Raw genomic sequence first — 10,017 nt, 5'->3', positions numbered from 1 at the left:
ACAGAAAATGGGGGCTAGCAAGAAGATGGTGGCTGAGCTAGCAAGTGCGGATTGTGGATTGTAGCTAGCAAGTCAGGTTGGTTGGCAGAGACAAGTGGACGGCGGGTTGCAGATCATGTGGCTCCTGTCTCCTGTGTCTCCAACCCAGACGCCAGTGAGACTATAGTGGTATGACTCCTCTATCTATAGCTCTGTGGGTGTTCCTTTTTGTCCTCACCATATCCTGCATTCTTGTGCAGGGAGCGGGAGCTGAGACCCCGCATGACACATGGCGCAGTGAGCAGGGTATGGCGCCAGGCAAAGCTCTCCGAGGGATGGTAGAGCAGTTTGGGCGAGTGAAAACTCAGTCTCGGGAAGCCCATGAGGAACGGAGCCGGAAACAGGAAACGCAATCTGCCTGGGAGAAACGTGACCCCTTGGTGAATTGGTGGTCCTCTCAAGCCTCCGAATGGCATGCCACCCTGTTGGCCACAGCAGGCATCACCTGCTTTTTGGTAGGCTGCTGCTGCCATAGGCTCCTAGAGTTGTGGAAGTCTTGCGCCAAGGCCACCACCCACTTGGATGCCTGGCACGGCGAGCAGGATCCCGGCCAGGTAGAAATGGTGTCTGACTCCAGGCAGGAGAACACATGGCCTCCACACAGTGTGTGGCGCCCGGTGGCCACTGTTCTTAGGAGTTGGACCCCCCAGGAAAGGTGGGAGGACAGGGACGGCTCTCTGGCCAGCATGGAGAGGGCCCTGCAGGTTCTAGCTGAGCGGTTGCCGGAGGAGGTGAAGGGAACAGCTGGCTACATGGGCTGGATGTTCCTCACTGCCTTGAGTCTCAACACGGAATATGCGCTTAATGAAACAGCTCAGGTGCCGGACCAGGTGTCCTGGTTGGAGGCCCTAGAAGCTTAGGTCTGCCTGTTAGAAGAGGGGCCTCACAGTGGAGACTCTGAGGCAGAGGTGGAGGAAGCCAGTGGAGACAATGTAGCTCCCAACCCCTAAGTCCGGCCAATCTTGAAGCAAAAGGTAAAACGTGAGCAACCTTTGGGCCCTGGGGGCGTTGCTGCCGGCCATCCAGTTGTGACTGAGTTCACAACCTACACTCCTTACACTCCCACTGAGTTGCAGGAGCTGGGGAGCCAGTCTTGGCTGGCTACTACGTTTATGGGATGAGGGGGCAGACAGCATTCTCTGCTCCCCAGGCAAAATGGAAAAGCTAGCCTTCGTGACAAGGTGACAGAATTGCTATAGGTTGTCCCAAGACCAGGGCAACCATTCTCTAATGGAGTGGCTCACTGCTGCGGTACGCACAGTATCGGGAAAGGCTGGCGAACTGCCGGATACTGTGAGTAAATGGCACTCATATACGGAACTTATTCAAATCATCCATGAAATGGGTATGAGACATGTGATTTTTCAACCCTAATATGCGCGGGCCGGATTACGAGCTTTTTTACAGCCAGCATGAGAGCTCTGGTTTTGGATACTGCACCTGCGAGTGCTTTTGGATCCTTGGTTGCCATTCTTACGCCCTACGTGGGGCGGTGGATCCATGAAGTTACCGTTGCCATGGCGACCCTAAGGGATGTTGAAAGCTGGCGGCAAAGGAAATTAAGACAGGAGGTCCGAGCAGTTGAGACCTGGAAGCCCAAATCAAAAGCAGGGGGCGATTTCGCGGGCCTCACAGAGTAACTAACACACACGCAGATGTGGCGTGATCTCGTGGCAGTAGGGGTTGATTGGGAAAAAATAGACCTGACAACCCAATGCACTCTTGTTGGAACTTTGGGAACAGTTCCGTCCAGAACAGCAATTCTGGAGAAGCCTAAAGGAGAAGTCTGGGAAAGCGCGACCCGTGTCCCTCCAGGACTTCATGCGGCTGCTTGAGGCCCACTCCTTTCAGCTTGATTAAGGGTGGGGCCAAGGTACCCAATCAGAGGGGACAAGCGGGGACCAGAGGCCCCACGTGGAACTGTCCATACATTGGTCCCCTGCTAATGTGCAGAGGGTTTTGGCCCTAGTTGACACCAGCGCAGACTGCAGTCTTGTTTATGGAAACACAGAACTGTTCCCCGGACCAGCAATCTGCATTGATGGCTACGGGGGAAAGACTGTGACTGTAAAAGCTGTTTCCCTACCACTGGGTATAGGAAGGCTTCCCCTCGTACCTACAAGGTTTATGTCTCCCCCGTTCCGGAGTATATTCTAGGGGTGGATGTGCTACATGGCCTCAGTTTACAGACGACGGTAGGAGAGTTCCGTCTCCGGATCCGGGTGGTGAAAGCGATGACACGCGGGCATGCTCACCACCCTCCTCAAGTGTTGCTGCAGCCCTGGCGCGTGGTTACGGTGCAACAGTACTGCCTGCCAGGAGGACAGGAGGAGATTAGTCGTACAATATTGGAATTGGAGAAGGTACATATTGTGAGGCCGACGCACAGTCCCTTTAACTCCCCAGTATGGCCTGTCAAGAAGCCAGATGGGACCTGGCGAATGACTGTGGACTATAGGAAGTTAAATAAGGTGACGCCACCTTTGCACATGGCAGTGCTTTCAATTCACGATTTGATGGATTGTCTGACTATCCGCCTGGGAACGTATCACTATATAGTGGACTTGGTCAATACTTTTTTCTCCATTGACACTGCACCCGAGTGTCAAGAGCAGTTTGCTTTTACTTGGGATGGGCGGCAGTGGACTTTTCAAGTCCTTCTGCAAGGATACTTGCACAGCCCCACTATCTGCCACGGGCTCATAGCCCAGGATTTGGCACAGTGGGACCACCTGTCCTCTGTGGCCTTGTTTCATTATGTCGATGATATTTTATTAACATCTGATTCTTTTTCAGATTTAGAGCAAGCAGCTCCCTCTCTTCTCCGCCACCTGAAGTCACATGGCTGGGTGGTGAATGAGGGAAAGGTCCAAGGCCCTGGCTTGTCCATCAAGTTTTTGGGTGTTGTGTGGTCAGGTAAAGGTCATACCTGAGGCAATTACTGACAAAATACAAGCCTTTCCCCGGCCGACCAGGGTCTTCCAACTGCAGACGTATTTGGGTCTGCTAGGATATTGGCAGGCATTTGTACTCCATTTAGCACAAATGGCAAGGCCCTTATATAACATGATAAAAAAGGGGGTCTCATGGGATTGGACAGAGGCTATAGAGCAAGACTTTGTTGCCACAAAACGGGCAGTGCAGCAGGCAGAGGCTCTGCAAATAATAGACCCTGGACACCCATTTGAACTTGATGTTCACGTAACCCAAGAGGGGTACGGTTGGGGTCTCTGGAAACAGCAGGAGCGTCTCCGGTTGCCAATGGGATTTTGGTCCCAAATGTGGAAAGGAGCGGAAATCCGCTACTCTCTAATAGAGGAACAGCTGGCTGCTGTGTAGGCAGCCCTAGTGGCCACAGAAGCCATCACAGGAATGGCATGGATGTTGGTTCAAACAACCTATCCCATGCAGGGGTGGGTCCGTACATGGACCCAGGGACCCAAAACAGGGGTGGCACAGACCACCACCCTTGCCAAGTGGGGTGCTTACTTAGAGCAATGTGACACCCTTAGTTCAAGCCCTTTGAGCACAGAGCTACAACAGGTCCTGAGGCCTGTGGAGCTTGTAGCCCAGGCTGAGCCAAGCGCTCTGCCTAAGGGGGAGGACTTGGAGCCCTCACCCTACAAAGGACAGCCCCCAGTACCTGAGGATGCCTGGTTTACCGATGGTTCTAGCTGAGGAGCTGCAGCCGTTTGGACGGCTATTGGTGTGGAGTCCAAAACAGACACCATTTGGTTTGATACTGGGACGGGCCAGAGTAGCCAGTGGGCTGAGCTATGAGCTGTGTGGATGATAATCAGCCATCAGCCCGGTCTCCTAGTTATTTGTACTGACAGCTGGGTGGTGTTCTGGGGCCTAATGTTGTGGCTCCCCATGTGGAAACACCAAAACTGGTTGGTAGGACATCGTCCACTGTGGGGTCAAGCAATGTGGCAGGACCTCTGGGACCTAGGGCAAAGAAAGGAGGTGACCCTAATGCATTTCACAGGTCTCTCCGCCTTAGTGTCACCAGGTAATGATGAAGCAGACGCCCTAGCACGTGGCCGGTGGTTAGAACGGGCCCCTGCCACTGATGTGGCCCTTTGGCTGCATAGGGAATTGCAGCACGCTGGAAGCCGAACCATGTGGCAGGTGAGCAGACGCTGGGGTCTGCCTTTGAAATGGCAGGAGATAGCAGATGCCTGCTATGACTGTGCCGTCTGTGCCCAGGACAGCCCCCAAAGGCGGAGGCTCCCCTGGTAGACACAGCAGATTACGTGAGGGCGGGTGCCCCTCACTCGCTGGCAAGTGATTACATTGGACCTCTGCTTAAGGCCCGCAATGCGATGTATGCGTTCACAGCAGTGGACACTGCTACAGGGTGGATGTTTGCTTGGCCGTGTCCGGTTGCGGATCGTGTGGCTCCTGTCTCCTGTGTCTCCAACCCAGCTGCTAGTGAGACTATAGTGGTATGACTCCCCTATCTATGGCTCCGTGGGTGTTCCTTTTTGGCCTCACCATATCCTGCATTCTTGTGCAGGGAGCGGGAGCTGAGACCCTGCATGACAACACTGTTCCCCAATAAAAGTTCTGTTCCCTTCTCCCCCTCAAAATAAATAAAACCAATGCAATACAACATTTCTTCTTAAAAAAAAAAAAAAAGCATCTTAAGATGCCAGTTCACTTTTAACAGAATCCAAGTGTCCACAAGAAAAACATCCAGCCTAAGAAAAAGGTTATGAGTTTATTTGAGCCAAACTGACGACAATTGCTGGGAAAGAGTCTCAACAGATTGATAAAATGCTCTGGCTGTTTTCCAATTTATTCTATACATTTGTGGGGACAGAGTCCCAGAGAGCAGTTTCCAGGCTCTCGGCCTCACGTGGAAAGGTGCTGGCTCGGGTAGTAGATGGTCATCAGCTGTGACAAGTTGGCCATCAGCTGTTACCGGTTAGCCATTAGCCACTGATATAACTGCCATGGCTATGTTGGGGGGTTGGATGGTTGGCAGAGAAGTGGACGGCGGATTGCGCATTGTGTGGAGCCTGCTTCCTGTGTCTCCAACCCAGCCGCCAGCGAGACTATAGTGGTATGAACCCCCCATCCATGGCTCCGTGGGTGTTCCTTTTTGGCCTCGCCATATCCTGCGTTCTTATGCGGGGAGCGGGACCAGAGACCCTGCATTACATGCATTACATGTGGCACAGCGAGCAAGTTACAGCACCAGCCAGAATCCCCAAAGGGGTAATGGAGCAGTTTATATGTGTGAAAGCTCAGCTTTGGGAGGCCTGTGAGGAGCAGTGCCAGGAACGGGAGGCGCAGTCGGCCACCCTCTTGGCCATAGAAGGCATCACCTTCCTTTTGGTAGTCTGCTGCTGCTGTAGGCTCAAAGGGTTGCAGACATCTTACACTGAGGCCTCCACCCAATCAGACGCCTGGTGCAGCGAGCAGGATTCCGGCCAGGTAGGAATGGTGTCTGACTCTGGGCAGGAGGACATGTAGCCCCCACACAGTGTGTCGTACCCAGTAGCCACTGTTCTCAGGAGTTGGATCCCCAAGGCGAGGTGGGAGGACATGGAAGGCTCTCTGGCCAGCGTGGAGGGCCCTGCAGGTTCTAGCTGAGTGGTTGCCAAAGGAGGTGAAAGGTACAGTCGGCCGTGTGGGCTGGATGTTCCTCACTGTGTTGCGTCGTAACATGGAGGACACGCTTAAAGAAATAGCCCAGGTGCGGGACCACCACACCCAGGGGGAGGTGCTGGAAGCTTGGGACTGCCAGTCAGAGGAGGTCCTCACTGCATTGCATCATAACTCGGAGGAAGCGCTTGCTGAAATAGCCCAGGTGTGGGACCAGCAGTCACGGTGGGAGGCGCTGGAAGCTCGGGTCAGCCTGTTAAGAGGAAGAGCCCCCACAGTGGAGACTCTGAGGCAGAGGCGGACCATGGGAGTGGAGACAATGTAGCTCCCAACCCCCACACCCGGCCCATTGTGAAGCAAAAGGTAAAGCATGAGCAACCTTTGGGCCCCCCGGGGGCGTTGCTGCTGGCAACCCAGCAGTGACTGAGTTCATAACCTACACCCATTACACTCCCACTGAGTTGCAGGAGCTGGGGAGGCGGTGCCGACAGCGCCCAGGAGAGCCGATCTCAGCTTGGCTGCTACGTTTATGGGATGAGGGGGCAGACAGCATTCTCTGCTTCCCAAGCGAAATGGAAAAGCTAGCCTCTGTGGCAGTGCATCCGTCCCTATGACAAAGGTTATAGAATTGCCATAGGTTGGCCCAAGAACAGGGCAACAACACTCTAAAGGAGTGGCTCACCGCTGCGGTACGCACAGTATGGGGACAGGCTGGAGAGCTGCCAGACACTGTGAGTAAATGGCAATCGTATACTGAACTTATTCAAATCATCCGTGAAATGCGTATGAGACATGTTATTTTCAACCCTAATATGTGGGGAGCGGGACCAGAGACCCCACAGGCCACCTCACACGACAAATGGCGCAGCGAGCAGGGTCTCCCACATGACACGCCAGTATCCCAATGAGGGGTCTTCCAGCACCCCAGTCTCACGGACGGCCGGGCGAGACACAGGAAGTAGGATCAACACGATCTGCAATCCGCTTGCTAACCACACTTGCTAGCCGCTTCTCTGCCAACCAAACCCACTTGCTAGCTGCAATCTGCAGTTATATTAGTGGCTAATGGCTAATCGGTAACAGCTGATGGCCATTTACTACCCAAGCTAGCACCTTTCCACGTGAGGCCGAGAACCTGGAAACTGCTCTCCTGGCTGTCCCCACATTGACTACCCAATTTTATATAAGATTTGAGCATCTGTGGATTTGGGTATCCCCACAGGTCCTAGAAACAATACCTCTGTGGGCACCAAGGGCCGACTCTGGAATTAAGTTTTAGGGAAGTCAAAAGTCATAGGCAGAATTTCTACTCTGTAGGGTTGGGGGGTTTGGCATTCTTACCCCCACCTTGTTCAATGGTCAACTGTGTATGAATTTCTAGGCCCCATCTATTATTAAGTGGTCGATTTTAAGAGTAATTGATATTTTCCCTAGGTCATTATTTAATTTATTTTTAAAAAGCTTTTCCTTATTTTGACATTCCTTCTATATCCATTAACTGGTATATTTTTATAAAATAAATCTACCTTTATAAAGCGGGACTGTATGGTTACATCTAATATTGATTCCATTGTAAAGACAGGATGTATGCCTCTTTAATTGACACTTTCTAAAGTAATCAGTTGTTTTAAAAACCATCTTGAATGTGGATAACTTGTTATTTTGGCTTTTTCTTTTGAGATTAGAGCCATAAATTTTCATTGAAACAGTGTATTTCAAATTACAGAAATCAATATTCCTTATATTGGCCCAAATGTTCATAATAGCAAGGATATCTTCTTCACAACACCCTGTTTTTTTAAAAATTTGATTTCATTAGTTATTGAAAATTTTCTTGCTTTTTGATTAGCCAGCTCTCCCAGGTTCACTTTATTCTTTCTCTATTCCAGACGCAGAACGAGCCACTTCTCCAAAAAGTCCTGGTTTCTTTCAGTTGGAAGTGACATTAGTGAACACAATCTGGGCACTGTTGGGTTGACACTGCATTTAGACATTTTCAGTGGACAGAAGTAGGAAAAGAATGCTTGTTTCCCATTTATATTTTCAAATAAATTTTAACCTTATAGTGTTTTTCTCTCAACTTACTGAATCCTAACTTTATTAACATAATTATTTCCTGTTGCCTACAATATAAAGAAAATACTTTCAAAATAGCAATGGCGATAGTTCTAAAATAACTATGGTATAACTGAAGGAAATCTGAAATATTCTTTGTAATCCCTTTTGTCCTTCAAATGGCTTCCACTAAGTGTATAAAGTCAAGACACTATATTGCTACTTTGTTGATGATGAACTATTTAAAAATGCTGTTGGGATAACAGGGTAGTTATGTGGAAAATGATCAAATTCATTCAATACCTCAAACTATATGTCAGAACAAGATACAAAGGGATCAGAAATATAAATGTAAAAACAAAACAAAAAACTCATAAACATAATTAATGTGTTGTTTATAATGGAAATTCTAACTATAATGCAAAATCTAGGAGTCATAAGAGGCACATTATAAACTGCTGAAAGCTAAAGACAAAGAGGAAATCTTGAAAGCAGCAAGAGAGAAATGACTCATCTCATCGAGGGGAATGATAGACAATTTGATTAATGCCTGGCACTTCATTAAAAACAGTGAACAAAAGGAGGCAGTGGAATAAAATATTCAAAATGTTGAAAGAATATTTAAAAAACCAAATAAGAATGCTATATCCAGCAAAACTATTAAAAAATTAAGGGCAAAATAAAGACATTTTCAGATAAACAATATGCAAAGAAGTTTTACAATTCATTAAGAAACCAACCCAATTGAAAAATGGGAAAAAGACTTGAATAGACATTTCACTAAAGAGGACATATGAATGGCTCATAAACAAATGAGAATATGCTCAACATCATCGGCAAATGAAAATCAAAATAATAATGAAATATTACACCCACTACAATGCTACAATACAAAATAGGGAATATTGTTCCACAGGCTACGGAGAAACTGGAACCCTCATATATTTCTGCTCAGAATGTAAAATAGTACAGCATCTTCCATTTAAAAAAACTATCTATTTAAGGGAAATGTATTATTTTCTAGGAAATTATGTTACAAATACTGACTGAAAAATAACCAGACAATCAGAATAAATCTGAATAACCAATTTTAATATACAGATTCAAAGGCATTGTAAAGCACTGACAAAACCTGACTCATTTTAAGCCAGATATAGTTCCAATGTAACATAAACTCTTCTAAAAATAAGTCTGTTCCCATTATTATACATTAGGCTATTAAAAAAAAGAACAAAAAAAATTTTAACTTGAATCTTCATTAAATATGTGGGGACAGAGTCCCAAAGAGCAGTTTCCAGGCTCTCGACCTCACGCAGAAGGTGCTGGCTTGGGTAGTAGATGGCCATCAGCTGTAATCAGATAGCCATCAACTATGATCACAGGGCCATCAGCTGAAACTAGTTGGCCATTAGCCACTAATATAACTGCCGTGGCTATGCTAGCAAGTGCGGATTGCGGCTAGGAAGCACGGTTAGCAAGCGGATTGTGTTGATCCTACTTCCTGTGTCTCGCCCGGCCACCAGAGAGACGGAGGTGCAGGAAGACCCCTCGTTGGGGTGCTGGCGGATGTTTGCTTTTGTGTCTCGCCCAGCCGCCATTGAGAATATAGTGGTATGACTCCCCTATCTATGGCTCTGTTCCTTTTTGGCCTCACAATATTCTGTGTCCACCCACCGAGAGCAAGACCAGAGACTCTGCATTACACTTGGCACAGCGAGCAGGGTATGGTGCTGGCCCAAGCTCTCCGAAGGGCGGTGGAGCAGTTTGTGCGTATGAACACTCAGTCTTGGGGGGGGCCTGTGAGGAGCGGTGCTGGGAAGAGGAAACGAGATCTGCCTGGGAGAAACATGACCCCTCGATGAATTGGTGGTCCTCTCGAGCCTCCGGATGGCACATCGCCCTATTGGCCATATCAGGCGTCGCCTTCCTTTTGCTAATCTGCTGCTGCTGTAGACTCCGAGGGTTGCGGACATCTTGAACCGGGGCCACCACCCACTGGGATAACTGGTGCAGTGAGCGGGATTCTGGCCAGGTAGGAATGATGTCTGACTCTCAGCAGGAGGATATGTGGCCCCACAGTGTGTGGTGCCCAGTGGCCACTGTTCTCAGGAGTTTGACCCACGTGGAGGGGTGGGAAAATGTGAACGGTTCTCCGACCAGCATAGAAGGAGCCGTGCAGCTGCCGGAGAGCTGGACCCCCGTGGAGGGGTGGGAGGATGTGGATGGTTCTCCAGCCAGCATAGACTGGAGAACGTGAAGGTCGTTGTGGCCATGTGGGCTAGGAAGTGCTTGCCGAGGCAGCCCAGGTGC

This window comes from Rhinolophus ferrumequinum, chromosome 15 (genome assembly GCF_004115265.2).
Source record: "Rhinolophus ferrumequinum isolate MPI-CBG mRhiFer1 chromosome 15, mRhiFer1_v1.p, whole genome shotgun sequence".
NCBI classification, from domain to species: Eukaryota; Metazoa; Chordata; class Mammalia; order Chiroptera; family Rhinolophidae; genus Rhinolophus; species Rhinolophus ferrumequinum.
The sequence above is the reverse complement of the archived record's forward strand: the minus strand, read 5'-3'. Positions refer to the sequence as shown.